This window comes from Ochotona curzoniae, unplaced genomic scaffold, assembly GCF_017591425.1.
Source record: "Ochotona curzoniae isolate NIBS_2020 unplaced genomic scaffold, NIBS_Ocur_1.0 contig_3498, whole genome shotgun sequence".
NCBI lineage: Eukaryota > Metazoa > Chordata > Mammalia > Lagomorpha > Ochotonidae > Ochotona > Ochotona curzoniae.
Window position 1 is genome coordinate 11,789,167 of NW_024465885.1, and position 17,804 is coordinate 11,806,970.

Genomic DNA, 17,804 nt, shown 5'->3' on the forward strand with positions numbered 1-17,804 from the left:
ACAGCAGTTAAAGTCCTAACCTTGCACATGCCAGGATCTCATATGGGCACCGGTTCTAATCCCAGTGGCTCCACTTCCCATCCAGCTCCCTGCTTGGACCCTGGAACTGCTTGAGAGACCTGGAAGAAGCTCCTGGTTTTGGAGCAGCTTGGCTCTGGGCATTGCAGCCACTTGGGGAGGAACTCATAGACAGATCTTTCTCTTTGTATATTTACTTTTCCAATAAAAAGAAATAGATCTCTTTTTTTAGATTTTATTATTTATTTTTATTGGAAAGGTAGATATACAAAGAGGAGAAGAGACAGAGAGGAAGATCTTCGGTCCAAAGGTTCACTCCCCAAGTGGCCGCAATAGCTGGAGCTGAGCCAATCTAAAGCCAGGAGCCAGGAGATCTTCCGGGTCTCCCACACGGGTGCAGGGTCCTAAGGCTTTGGGCAGTCCTCCACTGCTTTTCCCAGGCCACAAGCAGGGAGCTGGATTGGAAGCAGGGCCGCTTGGATTAGAACCGGCACCCATATGGCATCCCAGCGTGTGCAACGTGAGGACCTTAACCACTACACTATCACGCTGGGCCTAAAAAGAAATAGATCTTAAAAAAAAAAAAAGTCTGTACTCCACATCAAAGTACCCGGGTTTCACTGCTAGCTTCAACTCCAGATTCTAGCTTCCTGTTAATGTGGACCCTGACAGTTGGGAGCGATGGCTCAAGTAATTAGGTCCCCACCACCACGATGGAGACTGTATTGCATTCCAGGCTCCCAGCTTTAGCCACAGTCACTGTGAGCATTTGGGGAATGAACCAGTAATTGAAGGGGAGCTCTCTCTCACAAATAAATGTATTACATAACTGGCTGTTTATATATATTAAATCCAACCTGAAAAGTCACTCTCAAATCTTAGTTGGGCCTGGCAGCGTGGCCTAGTGGCTAAAGCCCTCACTTTGTTCGCACCGGGATCACATATGGGCACCGGTTCTAATCCCGGCAGCTCCACTTCCCATCCAGCTCCTTGCTTGTGGCCTGGGAAAGCAGTCGAGGACAGACCAAAGCTTTGAGACCCTGCACCCGTGTGGGAGACTCGGAAGAAGTTCCTGGATCCTGGCTTCGGATTGGCATAGCATTGACCATTGTGCTTACTTGGGGAGTGAATCATCGGACGGAAGATCTTCCTCTCTGTATATCTGACTTTCCAATAAATAAATAAATCCTAAAAAAAAAAAAAATCTTAGTTAAAGGTCAAACATTTATAAATATCAAAGCAACTAAAAAACATACAAACCAAAGACAAAAAGCTCCAAAGGTTATTTTTCCTAAAAGTTTAGAACAATCTTGTGGTTAAATAATGTATCCTTCCACTTTATAAGAGATAGCTGTAGAGATCTCAATAAAATGCATGATACAAGGCATCTTACCTGGAGCAGTCTTGTTTTCAAATCTTTATGAAATATTAGAACACCATTTATTTGTGCTTAAGTTTTATGTACAAAGGATAAACAACAAACAAAAACGCATGGTGTGCCTTGCAGGTGCAGCCCCGTATTTGTTGGGACCAGCCTGTCACATTTTGGCTGACACTGCCCAGTTCAAAATGCAGGGGCACGTGAAAATGAAGGACCTCCTTAATGGTCTGCAGCAACAATCCTAGACTGCCATCAGGTACCCGACTTCCTACTCCGACTGCACAGGGAATCACAAAGCGCCTGCTTACCTCACAACTGTCAATAACACAAATCAAGTATCTCAGTTTAGACACTAAACAAAGAAAATTAGCAACTCCAACCTCTGGGAAAACACTGCTCTCAGGCCAAGACAACAAATTAGAGGACAGTCCCTCTCCCAAACACTCTGCTAGGATCTACGTAAGTGCAAGAGTGCCAGTCCGAGCAAATATCTGGATCTTTTTTTTTAATTCAGAAAGGCGGTCCCCTACAGCAAAACTAAAAGGACAGAGTGACACAAAACACATATTTCAAACTTTCCAAAAAGCAATTGTATTTCTCACACTGCTGAGGAAGGCCCGGAAACTTAGCAGGGTAGGGTGGACAGATGGAAGAACTGGGAACCCACGCCAAGACTAAGACAACAACAGGCCAATCCTTAAACAAAGATGAAGTAGACAGAGATCTGCAAGATTTGCTCTAAGAGGTTCCATTCCTCTTCGTGTACCCCCACCTTGCAAGCCCAAAGTGCTGACTCACCTAGCCCTTCCAAGGCTGCCCTTCCAAGGCAGGATCCGATGGAAGGTTCAAAATGCATACAATGAATCACAAAGCCCCAAGTGCTATCAGGCAACCAAGACGTAGATAAATCAGGTATACTGTCAGGTCATGGTGTTTACCCTACACAAATAATAAACATTTGGAAACTTTTTAAAATACCAGTGGGTGGTTCCCACCCACCCAATTGCAACAATACAGGCAGAAACACACCCAAAAGGCAACTTCCTGAAAAGGTCCCCATACAGCCGCACAGGATAAACACCAGCACAGAGTGTCAGCGATGCTATTTGTGTCCGTCGGTAACAGCCTTTCTGAAAAGATGCCTGGGTTGTCCCGGAGGTCAGCCCAAACTGCAGAGCAATGCAGACGGGCAACCCTACTTCAATGGAACAAACAGCACTTCAGGAGCGCATGTGAGAATGACAGACGCCAGAGGACACTAACACAAAAGAGAGCAGAACCAAACCCCGTGGAGGAATAGCATGCGCTGCCTCACTGCATGCAAAACAATTAGTTCTCAGGGTCTGGGAGTCCCGCCAGCTTCAAATACACCCAGATGTTCCAAACGATAATTAACCACAATAGGGGCCGGGGGCGGGCAGGCCCACCAGAGCAATGTGATTCTGTATCTTTAGGAAATGCGGCAACAACCTCTCCTAGAATGAATTGAAAGAAAGAAAAGTGTACGAAGCATGTCACATACACGTTATAAACCTTGCGTGAGAATCCACCACCTAATGGGCTCTGATATAGCAAAGCTCAGCGACCACAGGCTGGGCTCTCCACATCACACCTTGTGAAGACCCACGTCTCCCCACGGCAGTCCCCTCTGCGGCAGCAGCCAAGAGGCAGCGCACAGGGTCGGGGCTGGGCAAGCGGCGTGGTCAGGCGCCCAGCAGCGGGGTCGCAGGGGTCCGAGGCTGCGGCGTGGCAGCGAGCAGAGCGCATCGCGACGCTCACGCCCCCCACCACCGCTCCCTCCCGGCCTGGGGCGCCTCGGGGCCAAGGCTGAGACAGCCCGGACCTCCAAGTCGGCGACCGCCTCGGGCCGCAGCCCCACCCGGCAGCCCGGGGCTCCCAGCCAGGACCCTCCCGTCAGGGCTGCGGCCGGCGGCTGCGACCCTCCCGTCAGGGCTGCGCCTGCTCCTTCGCCCCTCGGCCGGAACGCACCCGGCGCGCGGAGGGAGGCGCTTTGCAGCCGAGGGGCGCTGGAGCAGCAGGCCCTGCCCGGCGCCCACACAACCCTGCAGCGTCTCGCCCACCTCGCAGTCCGGCCGCGTGCGCTCGCATCTCTCCCGGCCGGTACCCGGCCGCCCTGCCCAGTCGCGGAGGCATCGAAACATCGGCTCTCGGCTTCCTGCCCCGGCTGCGGCGGCTTACCCCCGACCCTCAGCTCCGATTGGACAAGCTCCTGGGAGGGGCGGGACGAGGATGTTGATGGACAGCAGCACGCTCTTAGCGCAGTCGGCCGGGTGGGGAGGACTCGCAGCTGTCGCTCTCCCGACTCCTGGTCGCCACACCAGTATGCGGGAAGTGACCCTGCTGCTCCCGAAGAGAAAGCCGGATTCTGCTCGGGGCGTCCGCCTCAAACCTTTTTCTCTGGTCAGCGAAGTGCCCAGAACCAGAGACGGCTGCGCTTGGACAGGCATTCTGTGTGGTGAGGAAGTTTTCGTCCCTGAGACACACTATCGGCCAGGCATGAGCTGGGAAATAACCCAGCCTGGAATCTGTCCTTGCTTTGGAAATAATTGATTTCTTCTCTTCGCCCTTAAAATAGCCTTCCTTTTAGTCTTACTGTGCGTAATATGGATCTCCTGGCAATAAAGAATATTCTCCACCACCACCCCCCTTACACCCCGATTCTGGATCATGCTATTTTGGCAAAAGTTGGTCACGGTTCTGTGAAATTGAGGAACCGAGAGTTTTGTTCAGAAGATAGCCAGAAGCTTACTGAGGAAGCTAGAAAATGTTGTTATTCCCTGTTTCTCAGTGCCCCGATACAGAAGAGTTAACCGAATTTATGTGAGAACGGTGACCCAGAAAGTAAACCAGCAGCCAGACGGTTGCTCCAAGGTTGAGGAAGAAGAATTAATATAACTCATAACTGACAGGAATTATTTTTATATTTGTTGACCACAATGGACCCTATGTGCTCATTTTCATGGCAGGCATGCCACGCATGAGTAACCAGACGCATAAATGGGATAAACGACGCTAGGCTGTGGTTAGTCATTTCTGGGTAGCCACTTCTTTCTCCTTCTGCCTTGGGGAAAAAAGTCTTCTGGGATCTCTAGAATGAAAAGCAGGACCCAGACTCTTGTCTGTCTCCTTAACCCAAGGTGTCCTTGCGTGTCCTATGCCAAAAGGAATTGCAGGCCATTCCAGGGACTCAGCAACCCTGCTCAGCCCAGCTCTGCCCAACCCAGCCCAGCCTTGTTGCATCCACTCAACTGCTAACAGAGTATTACTCACACCAGTGACAGTCACAACAAGCTATAATTACAATGGGAGGGAAGGCAACGGACCAACCTGCCGGGACCAACACCGCTTACCAGAGTGCAACCACTAACAGCACATTTGCAGTTTTTATAGGGGCAGTTTACAGTGGTTTGCATAGTGTAGCAAGAGAGATGGCATTGCACATTCCTTGCCTATCTCAGCTGGGCATCCTGTGCTGACTCCCCTCCAGTCCAGCAGTCCAGATAACCATACTCGGGCCTCGGCAACATCCGTGAGATAACCGGACGTGGACCTGAATCCCTGGGAACTGGGTACCATTCATGTTGAAGGTCCCATAGGAGGCTCGGGCTGTGAGCCTACATGGTCTCATACAATTTCATAGCCAAGCAGGCAAAGCAGGAGTTACAAAAGCAAGAAATATTGCAGTTTAGCAATGAGCCATGTTTACTCCATTTTTATTTCAATTCTACAGCCTTATCAGCCCAATTGGTCACTTGTCAGTGCAGCTAACCGAAGGCATGCCTAAGGCTTGCATGGTCCCAGCAACTGAAATGCAAAAGCACTTTGCACCTGGCAGCTGTGGTTATAGATCACAGAACTGCCGTCGCTGGTGCTGCTGTTCTCAATACAGAAAAGCTACGTGCAGCCTGCCCAGCTTCCTGCTCTGTGTTTTGCGGTAAATACCTACTTTCCCCCACCACCCTAATGTCAGTGATTGTCTGCTATAGGTGGACTCCCCGTCATCCATCCTTCATAAATTGGCCGACAAGTGGCAAATATTTAACAGATTGGTTAATGGTGATTTCAAAGTCATTGTTTTTTTAAATATTTATTTATTTATTTATTGCAAAGTCAGATATACAGAGAGAGGAGGAGAGACAGAGACAGGAAGATCTTCCATCCAATGATTCACTCCCCAAATGACTGCAACAGCCAGGTCTGCACCGATCTGAAGCCAAGAGCCAGGAGCTCTTCTGGGTCCCCCACATGGGTGCAGGGTCCCAAGGCTTTGGGACATCCTCAACTGCTTTCCCAGGCCACAAGCAGGGAGCTGGATGGGAAGCAGGACTGTTGGGATTAGAACCAGCAACCATATGGGATCCCGGCACATGCAAGGCAAGGACTTTAGCCACTAGGCTACTGCGCCAGGCCCAACTTTGTTTCTTAATAACAGTACCATCATAGGCAACTTAAAGGACTTCTCTGAGCATCTTTCTTTTGGTTAATGAAAAATTAAGGGAAACACCACCTACACCTAGAAATAAATGAGATGGCAAATAAAAAAAAAATACTGTGGTAGGCACAGTAGTTCAACAGGCTAATCCTCCACCTATGGCAATGGCATCCCCTATAGGCAGCAGTTCATGTCCTGGCTGTCTACTTTCAAATGCAGCTCCTTGCTTATGGCCTGAGAAAGCAGAGGATGGCCCAAGTCCTGGGACCCTGCACTCACATGGGAGACCCAGAAGGGGATCCTGACTCCTAGCTTTGGGTTAACTAAGCTACAGCTATTATGGCTGTTGGGGAAATGGGCCAGCAGATGGAAGATCTCTCTGTCTCTCCTTCTCTCAGCAAATCTGCCTTTCAAATAAAAATGAATAAATCTTTACAACAAAAGTAAATGGGCCCAGCACAGTAACCTAGTGGCTAAAGTCTTCACTTTGCACATGCCAGGATCCCATATGTGTGCTTGTTCAAATCCTGCAGCCCCACTTCCCTTCCAGCTCCCTGCTTGTGGCCTGGGAAGGCAGTCAAGGATGCCCCAAAGCCTTGGGACTCTGTACCTGCATGGGAGACCCAGAGGAAGCTCCTGGCTCCTGGCTCTGGTTCAGCTCAGCTCCATTTGTTGTGGTCACTTGGGGAGTGAATCATCTCCTTCTCTCTGTATATATCTGCCTTGTCAATAGCAACAAATCTTTAAAAAGAAGGAAGGAAGGAAGGAAGGAAGGAAGGAAGGAAGGAAGGAAGGAAGGAAGGAAGGAAGGAAGGAAGGAAGACAAATGAAAAATGCATAGCCCAATGTCAAAGATCTCTTCTTCAAATTGAACTTCTTATCTCAGGTTGTGGAATTTTTTTATATTTTATTTTTAATATTGTTTACATAGTTCAGAGGGATGCATACCCGTGTGGGCCTCTGATTAGAGTGGGGAGGATCATGTATGGAGGAAGGTGGGTGGGACACAGGCTTCAGTCTTCTTTTTTTTCTCCTGTGTCTGCAGGGTAGTAAGAGGAGAGGGCCACTTCTTCCTGGCAGACTACATCAGTGCTTGGGGATGGGGGTATTTTTTTTATGACGCCCCAGAGACCCTAATGTGAAGAGTGTTCTGAGGATGTTATTTGAGTGGTCTCAATAACTGCAAGATATTGTTAGTTTCATTGATACAGGGTTGAGAAAATTTTTCCAAAGTCTACTGGTTGACAAAGTCCACTTTAGTGCATCCACAGACCCAGGAACATGCTGCAAAGCTCGGCCAGAATTGTCCAACCTATTCTGCTTTCTAACCTCTGATAAGGCAGTAGATGTCCCCTGCTGGCCTAGATGAGCTGGCTGTCATGTCCCCTGTGTGTACCTGGGCCTACTGTCCACTGCGAAAGCATCAGCAACTGAGGAGGCCCAGCCCCAGTATATAGTATTCCAAGGTGGAACTGTGATTTTTCCTGTGGCCAGGGTCTGAGTCCAGCAGTCTGGGGGTTTCCCAGGAAAGCTCATCTGGGGTGACCTGAGACTTGACTCTCTGTGTACACCAACGAGTGCAGGGTCAGGTTTGGTCTGTCACCTGCACCAGCCAAAGCACATACTGGTGAATGCAACCGTCTGATCAATTCTCCCTCAGCCCCATATATCACGCAAACTGACAGATGTTGTGGCCCTATCAGCATGCCACAGACCTAGTCCTCATGCATATTAGCAGGTGCTGTGGTCTAGTCAGGGCAGCTTCCAATAGCCCCCATGAGGCACCCCCTCAACCCTGCTATGGTCCAGCCTAGTCCAGCCCACATCCCATCCAATGCTCATGCATACCCACAGGTGGTGATCTTAGCTCAATCCAACCAGCCTCCAGACTTGGCCCTCATAAGTATGCTGACAGGTGCTGCCACCTTGTCCAGGCTGGCCCACCCCCAGCCCTATTTCTTGTACTTACCAGTGATAAGTACAGCCTAGCAGAGAAATGTTCACAGTTCCCCTGCCAGGTGTGTTGTCAGCCCTGGATCTTGTGCCTGCCAAGGGGTATTGCAATCCAGCCTCCAGCCTGACATGACTCACATCCAGTCCTGGTACTTGCCAGCTACTGCTGCAGCCTAGCTTGGCTACACAGCATCCATTTTTGGCTCTCATAAACACAAATGGGTACCAGCCTGGTCCACAACCAGACCCAGCCCCGCCCCGCCCCTCCCGGCATCCCTCCCCCCCCCCCAAGTCGCAGCTCAAACACATACCAATGAAAGCAGCAACCCAGTAAGGAAGTCCCTGAAGTTCCCCAACCAGGCCTGCTTCTAGCCCTAGGTCTTACACATGGCAGCAGATGCTGTGGCCCAGACTGAGATGAACTACTCCCAATAATCTTGGCATTCAATAGCAGGTGCTACAGCCTGGATCAGCCTGGCCTGTCCCTAGTCCCAGTTCTCGCCAGCAGGTACAGCAGCCTCGCCCAGCCTGGCTCACCCCCAGACCTCATGTGAACTGGTAGGTGTTGCAGTCCAATCCAGCCTGGCCTGCACCCTGTCGTGAGTATAGCTTGTGCCAGTGTGTGTGTGAACTGACCCTGCCTGACCCACCCTCAGATCCAGCTCACACATGTACCAACATATGCTGCAGCCCACCCTGGTCTAAGCTGCCCCTAGCCCTGACTCTCACACTCACCAATGAGAGTTGTGCCTAGCAGGGGAGTTCCCCAAGTTTTCTTTCCAGGCCTGATTCCAGCAATGAATTTTGCATGTGCCATTGGGTGTTACTACCCAGACTGACATAGCCAGCCCCCAGTCTTGGTGTTCACTGGTGGGTACTGTGGCCTCAACCAACTGACCCATATCCATTCTGGCTCTCACCAGTAGGTGCTACAACCTAGGCTAGCCTGGTCCACACAGATACAATTCTCATGTGACCTGGTGGGTGCCATGGCCTAGCCTGGCCTGCCCCACACCTATTCTAGCTCTTGGGAGTCAGCACATGTTGGAGCCTAGCCCAGTTTAATGCTGGGCCCACAAGCATGCTGGTGGGTGATAAGGCCTTGCTCGACTTGGTTATCCCACAGTCCCAGCCCTCATATTCACCAATGGGAGCTGTGGTCCAGCAGGGGAGTCCCCATTGTTCCCCTATCAGACCCATTCCCAGACCAAAGTCTTATGCATGTTTTGACCCAGCCTGGCATGGTCCACCTGTAGCTTTAACTCTCAGTAGCAGATGTTGCAGCCCAACCCAGCTGAGCATGGCTTACACTCTGTCTTGGTTCTCATTCATTCCAGTGAGTGCCAAGGCCTGGCCCAGTCTGGCCTGGCCTAGACTCTGCCCACACAAATGCTGATCACTGCTGCAACCTTGCCTCAGTCTGGCCCACTCCCAACTCTGGCTCCCATGCTCCCCAGAGGGAGCTTGGGACTAACAGGGGAATATACCAATCTCCCTACCAGTCTTGTTCCCAGTCCCAGATCTCACATGTTCCAGCCAGGGCAGCAGCCCTGCTTGGCATGATCTGCCCTCAGATTCAACCCTTGCTTGAGCCAACAGATACTGCTGCCTAGCCCCAGCCAGTCTTCTAGCCCCAGCCCCTGCTCCTTTGAGTGTCAGATGAGTTCCTGTCAGGTGAGTTCATGTTCCAACCTGGTTCTGCCCACCACCACCCCAGCTCTCCATGTAAATTGGCAGATATTACAATCTCAGAAGTGAGTCCACAATTCTTCTGTAGAATCTTGTCCCAGATCTGGTTCACTCACATTCTAGTGGGTGATGTGGGCCAGCCTGACATGACCCACCCCATGCTCCAACACTCGCAGATGAGTACTGCAGCCTAGCCCAGCCAGGAATGACCCCCAAGCCCTGGGTTTTCCATGCCCCAGCAGGTGGCAGGCGATGCTATTTAGCCCAGGCTATGTTTCCCACATGGGTCAGTATCTTCGCCTGACCCAGACTTGTCCTCTGGTTTCCCCCCTCTACACTATTCCATCTTAGCTCCCTTGCCTGCCTCTGAGTACAATGGCCCAGTCTGTGCTAGATCCCAGAATTCATGCCTTCCCTGTCAAACATGCCCTCAGCCACTTATACTCCAATACATATCCCTGGAATCTGCAGCTCCCCCACCTGGCGGCTGGGGTGGTATATTGCAGGCCAGAACATTTATCTTGAAGAAAAAGAAAAACTGGAAAAGAAGGAGGAAGAAGAAGGGGAGGAGGTGGAGAAGAAGGAGAAGGAGAAAGAGGAGAAAGAGAAGGAAAAAGAGGAGAAGGAAAGAGGAGAAAGGAGAAGAGTAACTGACCCTCTCTGACCACTTAGATGGTTGTGTTAGTAAACTGTTTTTAAGCATAGCAATGTAATTGAGCCTATTCGGGTTTTTTTTTTTGGGGGGGGGGCTGTTGTTTTCACTTATTTGGGGTCAGCCTGACTAGACTACAGCCAGGGCTGCGAGCGCAGTGGACCAGGAGTATACACCAACCAGTGCACTGTAGTCAGGTGTGAGGACCTTCTAGATGGGGTTTCTTGGGGGAATCCCCCAAAAACCACTGCACTTGATTCCCAGCCTCAGGGCAAAATCACATGGGCATGTGGTCTGACTCCAGAGTACACGTTGGAGGAGTGGGCTGCCTCAATCGTTGACTCCTGTGCAAAGAAAGAGAATATACCTGGATGTACATGAAGTGCAAGGCAGCCAGCTCATCAAATGCAACAAAAGATTTTTAGTACTTCCTTAAAAGGTGGAGGGAAAAAGCAAGTTGAATAACACTTCAGGCCAGGATTTACAGCAAGCACCTAGGTCTGTGGACACACTCAGGTGAACATGGACAGCAAACAGACCTTAGAATAGACCTTCTCATCTCTGGTGTAATGAGATCCTGCAATTTATCAGAACCATCAAGACTGCTCAAGTAACACCCTCAGAACATTCTTGCCCTCATTGGGTCTCTAATGAAACATCAGATGACTATCTTCATCTCTGGGTATTGATGTGATCTAACAGCAAGAAGTGGAGCACCCTCTCCAACCCTCGTCCCACATGGACACAGGATAGAGAATGGAAGCATTTCTCACTTACCTTCCTTCTGGCCACACAACCCTCTCCATTCTAATTGGAGGCCTGCATGGATCCATAAGCACCTCACCTTTGTGATAAATATTAAAATACGTTTTTTAAAGTCTTAATATTTTGAATGTCTGAGTTACACAATGGGAGAGAAACATAGAATCTTCTATCCATTGGTTCATCCACCAAGTGACTGCAAAGGGCAGGTCTGAGCCAGGCCAAATCCAGGAACCTGGAGTGTCATCTGAGTCTCCCACATGAGTTGTAAAGGCTCAAGTGTGTGGGACATCTTCTCCTTTTTTCCTGAACCATTAGAAGAAAGCTGAATCAGAAATGGAGCAACTAGACATGAATTGGGTGCCCATAAATAATGTGATAGTTTAAGCCTGTGATGCTGGTATCCCATTCAGGCAATAGTTGGAATCCCAAAGGTTCCACTCTTGATCAGGCTTCCTACTGTTATACCTAGAAAGCAGCAGTAGATAGCCCAAGTACTTTTGTTCCTGCAACCCACATGATCACACGAGAGACCAGAATGGGAATCCTGGCTTCTGGTTTCAGTCTAATCCTAACCTTAATCCTTTATTTAGATGTCACCAGTTGTTCTGTTAATGTCCTTTTCTGTTAAAATATACCATGATGCACTTAAGCACTTTATCTCTTTAATCCTTTCCAATCTGTAGCGGTTTTTCAGTTTTCCCCTGTTTTTCATGACCTTGGAACTTTTGGAAAGCATTGGCCAGGTGTTGTGTAAATTGTCTTTCAGTTTGCATTTGTCTACTATTTACTTACGATGACACCGAATTTTGTATTTGGGAGAATATCAGAATGAAGTGTTCTTCACTTTTATTTGAAAGACTGAGAAGAGACAGAGAAAAAAAGACAGATACCCCATTCATTGGTTCACTCCGCAATTGCCCACAATCGTCAGGGCCGTGCTAGGCAACAACCAGGAGCCTGGAGCTCAAACATGTCTCCCAAGGGTTTTCATGATGACTCTTCTAGAAGTACACACATGGACACATCCCAAAGCACCCTCTTCATCTTTTGTGAGCTTTCTTTGTATTATTTTTCTCTTGCTTTTCTTTTTTGTTTGTTTTGTTTTCTTTGTTTATCTATTTTTTATTTTTTGATGTTTTTTGTTTATGTATCTTTTTTTCTTCTCTATTTTTTTTGCTTTTCTACTAGTAGTGTTGTTCTGCTAAGAGCTGATAATTTCATATATAAAAGGGAGATAATTATGTTACTTCTTGCATTTTCAATCATATATACTTTTAATTTTTGACTTCTTCCTTAAACATCTGATTTCTTACATAAATAACTGATTTTTGGCAACTTCTGACTGAATACTCTTTTTTTTTTAAAGATTTATTTATTGTTATTGCAAAGTCAGATATGCAGAGAGAAGAGACAGGAAGATCTTCTGTCCGATGATTCACTCCCCAAGTAGCCACAACGGCCAGTGCTGTGCCGATCTGAAGCCAGGAGCCAGGAACTTCCTCCAGGTCTCTCACGCAGGTGCAACCCAAGGTTTTGGGCCGTCCTTGACTGCTTTCCCAAGCCACAAGCAGGGAGCTGGATGGGAGGGGGGGCCACCGTGACACAAACTGGCACCCATATGAAATCCCAGCGCGTTCACGGCTAGGACTTTAGCCACTAGACCACCACACCGGGCCCCTGACTGAATACTCTTACCATATTACTACTCACCTATACCCATGGGTTCTGCTGCAACCTTTGTAACTCTGCTGTCTTTTCTTCATTTATCATTTTTGTGTCACATACAACTGCATTAAAACAAATTTTGCATTCACTGTGCTTCTGTATATGTATATTTTTCTGATTGATCTCACTGTACTGATCTACTCATGATTGCATGCACCTAAACCAGTCATTAATCCCCCCAGTATGGGGCCCAGCTAGGTAGCCTAGTAGCTCAAGTCCTCACCTTGTACATACCGGTGTCTCATATGGACGCCGGTTCTAATCCCGACAGCCCTGCTTCCCATCTAGCTCCCTGCTTGTGGCATGGGAAGGCAGTCGAGGATGACCCAAAGCCTTGGGACCCTGCACCCACGTGGGAGATCCAGAAGAGCTCCTGGCTTCGGATTGGCTCAGCTCTGGCTGTTGTGGCTACTTGGGGAGTGAATCATCGGACAGAAGATCTTCCTCTCTGTCTCTCCTCCTCTCTGTGTATCTGACTTTGCAATGAAAAACAAATAAATCTCTAAAAATAAAATCCATCCAATCTGACTGCTTAATAGGAATATGACTGGAAAAATGAAAAGCAATTTTTTCTTGACATATCTGTGTTGAATTAAAACATTTGCTGTCTGGCAAAACTGTTGTGTACTTGTCAGATTATATCCTACTTACTCATTGCCAAACCTTTCATAGACATATGAGAACTTCATGAAAGTTAACCTCTGGAAATTCTCGCTAAAAGGACATCAGGATGGGTACAACTCAATAACACACTCTATGGCTTAAGTAGTGCAAGTATTAATGACTTGCTTTATAAAAAATATTGTCACGTCTGAGTCACAGTGCCTGCTGGCTCTTCTTGATGTCACTTGAGAAGAAAAAGTAGCCTATGAACTGACTTTTTCAAAATTCTCAGGCTATAAACTCCATTGTTTCTTCTGTATGGGCTCCTTTAATGAGTTCAGTAAAGATTGTTCCTTCGCTTTCCGTGAGGCACTGATTCCCAACATTGCTTGTCATGGCCCTAGCTGCACATCATTCCACTTCCCCTCTCACTTTGCATAGCTCCCTGTACCAGCTGCCACTGGTCGAAGAGCTCACAAACATACCCTGGCAGTTTCCTAAAATTAAATATACATCTATTTTTTTTAGCTGCCACACTTCTACATATTTATTCCCTCAAAAAGTGAAAGTACAAGGAGTCGTCAACAAGTTCATAGAAAATATGTATTATGAAAAACTTATGCATGAATTTTAAACTTTACCCAAAATAAACTCATACTAATTTGCTGTTACATGTCTGAACAAGACATAGTTGGAGGCACTGAGAAAAATAAGACATCAGTTTGAAAAGTCCTTATCAGGGCAAGATGAGGTTTGGTAAAATAATAACCAGCATCAGAGAAATAATGATCTCATTGATGCATTATAAGGTTTTGGGGGATAATGTCACAAAGATATCAGCAGTTTTCAAATGTAAAACTTTTTTTGAAGCTTGGCTTTCTTAAGATTTATTGGAAATGTAGATATATAGAGATGGAGAGACAGAGAGAAAGATCTTCCATCCACTGGTTCACTCCCCAAGTGATTACAGTGGCCGAAGCTGAGCCAATGTGAAGCCAGGAGCCAAGAGCTTCTTCCAGGTCTCCCACACGGGTGCAGAGTCCCAAGGCGTTGGGCCGTCCTCAACTGCTTTCCCAGGCCACAAGCAGGAAGCAGGAAGGGAATTGGAGTAGCCAGAGTATGAACCAGCACCCATATGAGATCCCAGCAGTTGCAAGATAAAGATTTAGCTGCTTGGCTATCACACCGGAGTCTTAAGATTTATATTTTTGTTTGAAAGGTAGATCAATAGAGAGAAGGAAAGAGAGAAAGGTTTTTCATCTGCTGGTTCACTCCCCAAATGGTTGCAAAATCCAGAGCTTAGCCAATCCAAAGCCAGGAGCTTGTTCTGGGTCTCCCATGCAGGTGCAGGGTCCCAAGACTGGGCTGTCCTTGACTGCCTTCCCAGGCCACAAACAGGGAGCTAGATGGGAAGCAGGACATGAACCAGTGCCCATATAGGACCCAAGGTATGCAAGGTGAGGAATTTAGCCACTAGGCTACCACACCAGGCACTGTCTTTTACTCTTTATAGATAGATCATCACTTACAAAGTAGTCTTGAACTTAATGGCATTTATGTTGAGAAATAAAGTCTATTTTTAAAATCTCTTCATTTCACTTTCCATACACTTCCTGAAGCCCCTTTTATGTTTCTACAAAGACATATCCCCAAAAGTTCATAAGCAGCTTCATTTCCAACAGTCCAAAATTTGGAAACACCCCAAATATCCAACAGCAGATTATAGATAACAAATTAAGGCAAATATATACAATGGAATTCTACTCTACAATAAAAAAGAATCAGCTGAATCAAAAAATGACTGAGTAGAAGGAACCAGAAAAAAAGCAGAGAGAAATGCTGTAAAGGGCACGAGTAATCTTCTGAGCATAATGAATATACATATTGACTGTTATGATGACTTAATGGTACATATATATGCCAAAAATATCAAATTGTCCACTTTAAATATGTGCAGTTGACTGTATGTAAATGATATCTCAACAAGGATAAGGCTTATGGGATATGTATCTCCCATCTCCCGATTCCTTGTTCATCATGATTCCCAGCACACAGTGTCTCCACCAGCACCTGGGGATAAGAGCTGCTCTTCCCCACCCAGACAATTCTGCAAGTATCCTAGAGTTAATGAAACTCAATGAGTGTTTCTGTTTCTACATACCCATTTTATAAGGCTTCAACCATTCTATTACAAATTCACTTTATTCAATGACAGTCGGAACATTCCTTAAGACAGTTTTGTCTGAATCTTGTTCTTAAGTTTATCTACCCATTAGCAGCGAGAACACAGTATAATAATCATACTAATAGTCACTAAAATAAACAGGTGAAGCACTCAAACGTATAAACCTTTTATTTAAAATTGGAGAATCAAAACAAACTAAATAAGTATAAAATATTAAGCCTTCATAAAACATACCATACCCACGTCAAATCATCTACTTTTTCCACAACAAAATTAAAGACAAATCTGTAATGAAATTTACTTTTACATTTTTATTGACAACATTAAGACTATTACAAAACACTCAAATGAACTTGAAAATGAACAAAACCATTACAGAACAATTCCTGCTATTCACGAAAACCAATAAAGGAATCCAGACTCACTTAATTTTAAAGAAAACTATTTCTCATAGCAGCTGTGAGGACTGTTAACTCGACTTTTAATTTTAATATGGCACATTGGCTTAATCTGTGACAGCAATATCAAAAGTTTACAGTGTTTCTCACAGGCCTTTTCTACTTCAGTTTGTGAATGAGGGTATCATACATTTAGGATTTTAAACATTGCAGTATGATAAATATCTTCTAATAAAAAATGTGGCAAAAATATATATTAAACATTAAGTCCTTTTTCTAATCTTGAATGGGGAATTTATCAGCACATTCATTTTTTATTATGTCCAAATTGTACAGGGGAAGGGAAGAAGGGCTAAATTTTATATTATTAATGTTATAAATCCAATTCTAACATTTTGCAGAAAAAAAGTATAAAAGGAGACAATGTAATATCCTAAGCTCCATTTTCCTCAAAATGTTGATTAAAAGTGAAACTAGACTTGTCCTACATGGATAAAAGGAAAATAAATTATGGTATGTTAAATTTTAAAATATTCCAAAAGAAATGAAAGCACACACTCAAGAATGGCACCCATATTACCCAAAATAAAATTATTTACATATATACAAATAATTGTGCGGCTAAGTAAATGAGCATTTTCCTAAACCATGCATATTGTGAGGTCTCTTATAATTAAACTTATAAAACCAAACTAAGTTATGTACTATCAACTCTCATGGTTAGAACTTCACTCGTCACAGGAAGAGTTAAACATTTATCTTTTGCCTTCTAAAACTGAAGATAAAATATAATGAAACTCAGAATCTTACTAAAACATTTTACTTGTCTCTGCAGCCTGTCATACTGCCTTCATCAACTAAATGAACTCTAAGATGCAGTTATTTTTCTCCATAAGAATTATTTTTGCTATTGCTCTTTAAAGCCATTTTAATAGCACCTAATTTCCTGAAAAGATTCACTCAGGACTCTGAAAAGTTTTTCTGTGAACACCTCTATTTGGTGCAGGATTATACTTCTTAGAGGGGCACTGAGTCACTTAAGTGTAAAGGCTCATGCAGAGGGTAGAACATCATTTTGGAATACAAGTACAAGTTTTCATAGTTTATTTACCACTAACTTAAGTAAATCAATTAACTTCTCTTGATTTGGCTTCATCTTTTTAAACAGATTAGATTATTTCCCTAAGTTTTTTTCTACCTATCACATGGTATGATTTTGTGCCTCTGCATGAATTTCTTATTGATAAACTGTATCTTCCATAAATTAAGAAAACAGATAAGATTTGAAATGGCACAGCTGAACTAAACTTCTCCCTGTTAGAAAAACACAAAGACCATGTTCAAAATTCAGCTTCCCAAACCACCTCTCCCTAATCCAGAGGAATCAACAGCCCAGAGTTAAAACCAGAAATCCTAGGTATATAAATTACTTTGAAATTACAGTGTAAATTCATCAAAATATATTAAGTCTATGTCACGGCTTTCCTACAAAGATTTACATTATTTTCATTCTGTCTACATTCAAAATAATCTGCACAGTTAAGAGAGGCAGTTACTTGATATTCTTACATTTGTTTTCCTACAAAGATTTACATTATTTTCGCTGTATCTACACTTAAGATAATCTGCACAGTGAAGAGGGGGTTACTTAATATTCTTACATTTTGAAACACTAGTAAAACTTAAACATACATGAGGAACAGAATTTTAATAACTCATTCATGTTTTGCCAAATTTTTGACAGTATGCTTAACCCTGTTTTTGACTTAGAAAACAAGGCAAAGGTAAAAGGAAATCCTAATAACATGCTGATGAGCAAATGAATTTTGTCATGTTTTGGCATTACTTTAAAAAAAGAGAGGAAAGGAAAGGTGTTAGCAGAAATTTATTTAGGTAATACTGAACCAGACATTTCAACAGTTTTCATGAAAAAATTATTATGAAGTATTATTTTGGTACTAGTGCAGTGCAAATTGGTTTGT

The 17,804-nt window shown here is 45.3% G+C and overlaps 1 protein-coding gene and 1 pseudogene across 2 annotated transcripts in view; both read right to left on the bottom strand.

Annotated features, from left to right (window-relative positions):
• The window catches only part of NXPE3 (neurexophilin and PC-esterase domain family member 3), a 35,493-nt gene extending 31,927 nt beyond the window's left edge, over positions 1-3,566 (bottom strand). Inside the window, exons 1-2 of one of the 2 annotated variants that reach the window (XM_040980541.1) lie at positions 3,481-3,566; positions 2,198-2,338 (exon numbers count right to left, since the gene is read on the bottom strand). The gene's annotated coding sequence lies outside the window, so the exon portion shown is untranslated. The remainder of the gene's footprint in view (positions 1-2,197; positions 2,339-3,480) is intronic. The other variant, XM_040980542.1, reaches the window with a different exon arrangement.
• Positions 3,567-10,423: 6,857 nt separating this feature from the next.
• On the bottom strand, positions 10,424-13,635 carry LOC121156942 (annotated as a pseudogene).
• Positions 13,636-17,804: the final 4,169 nt, after the last annotated feature.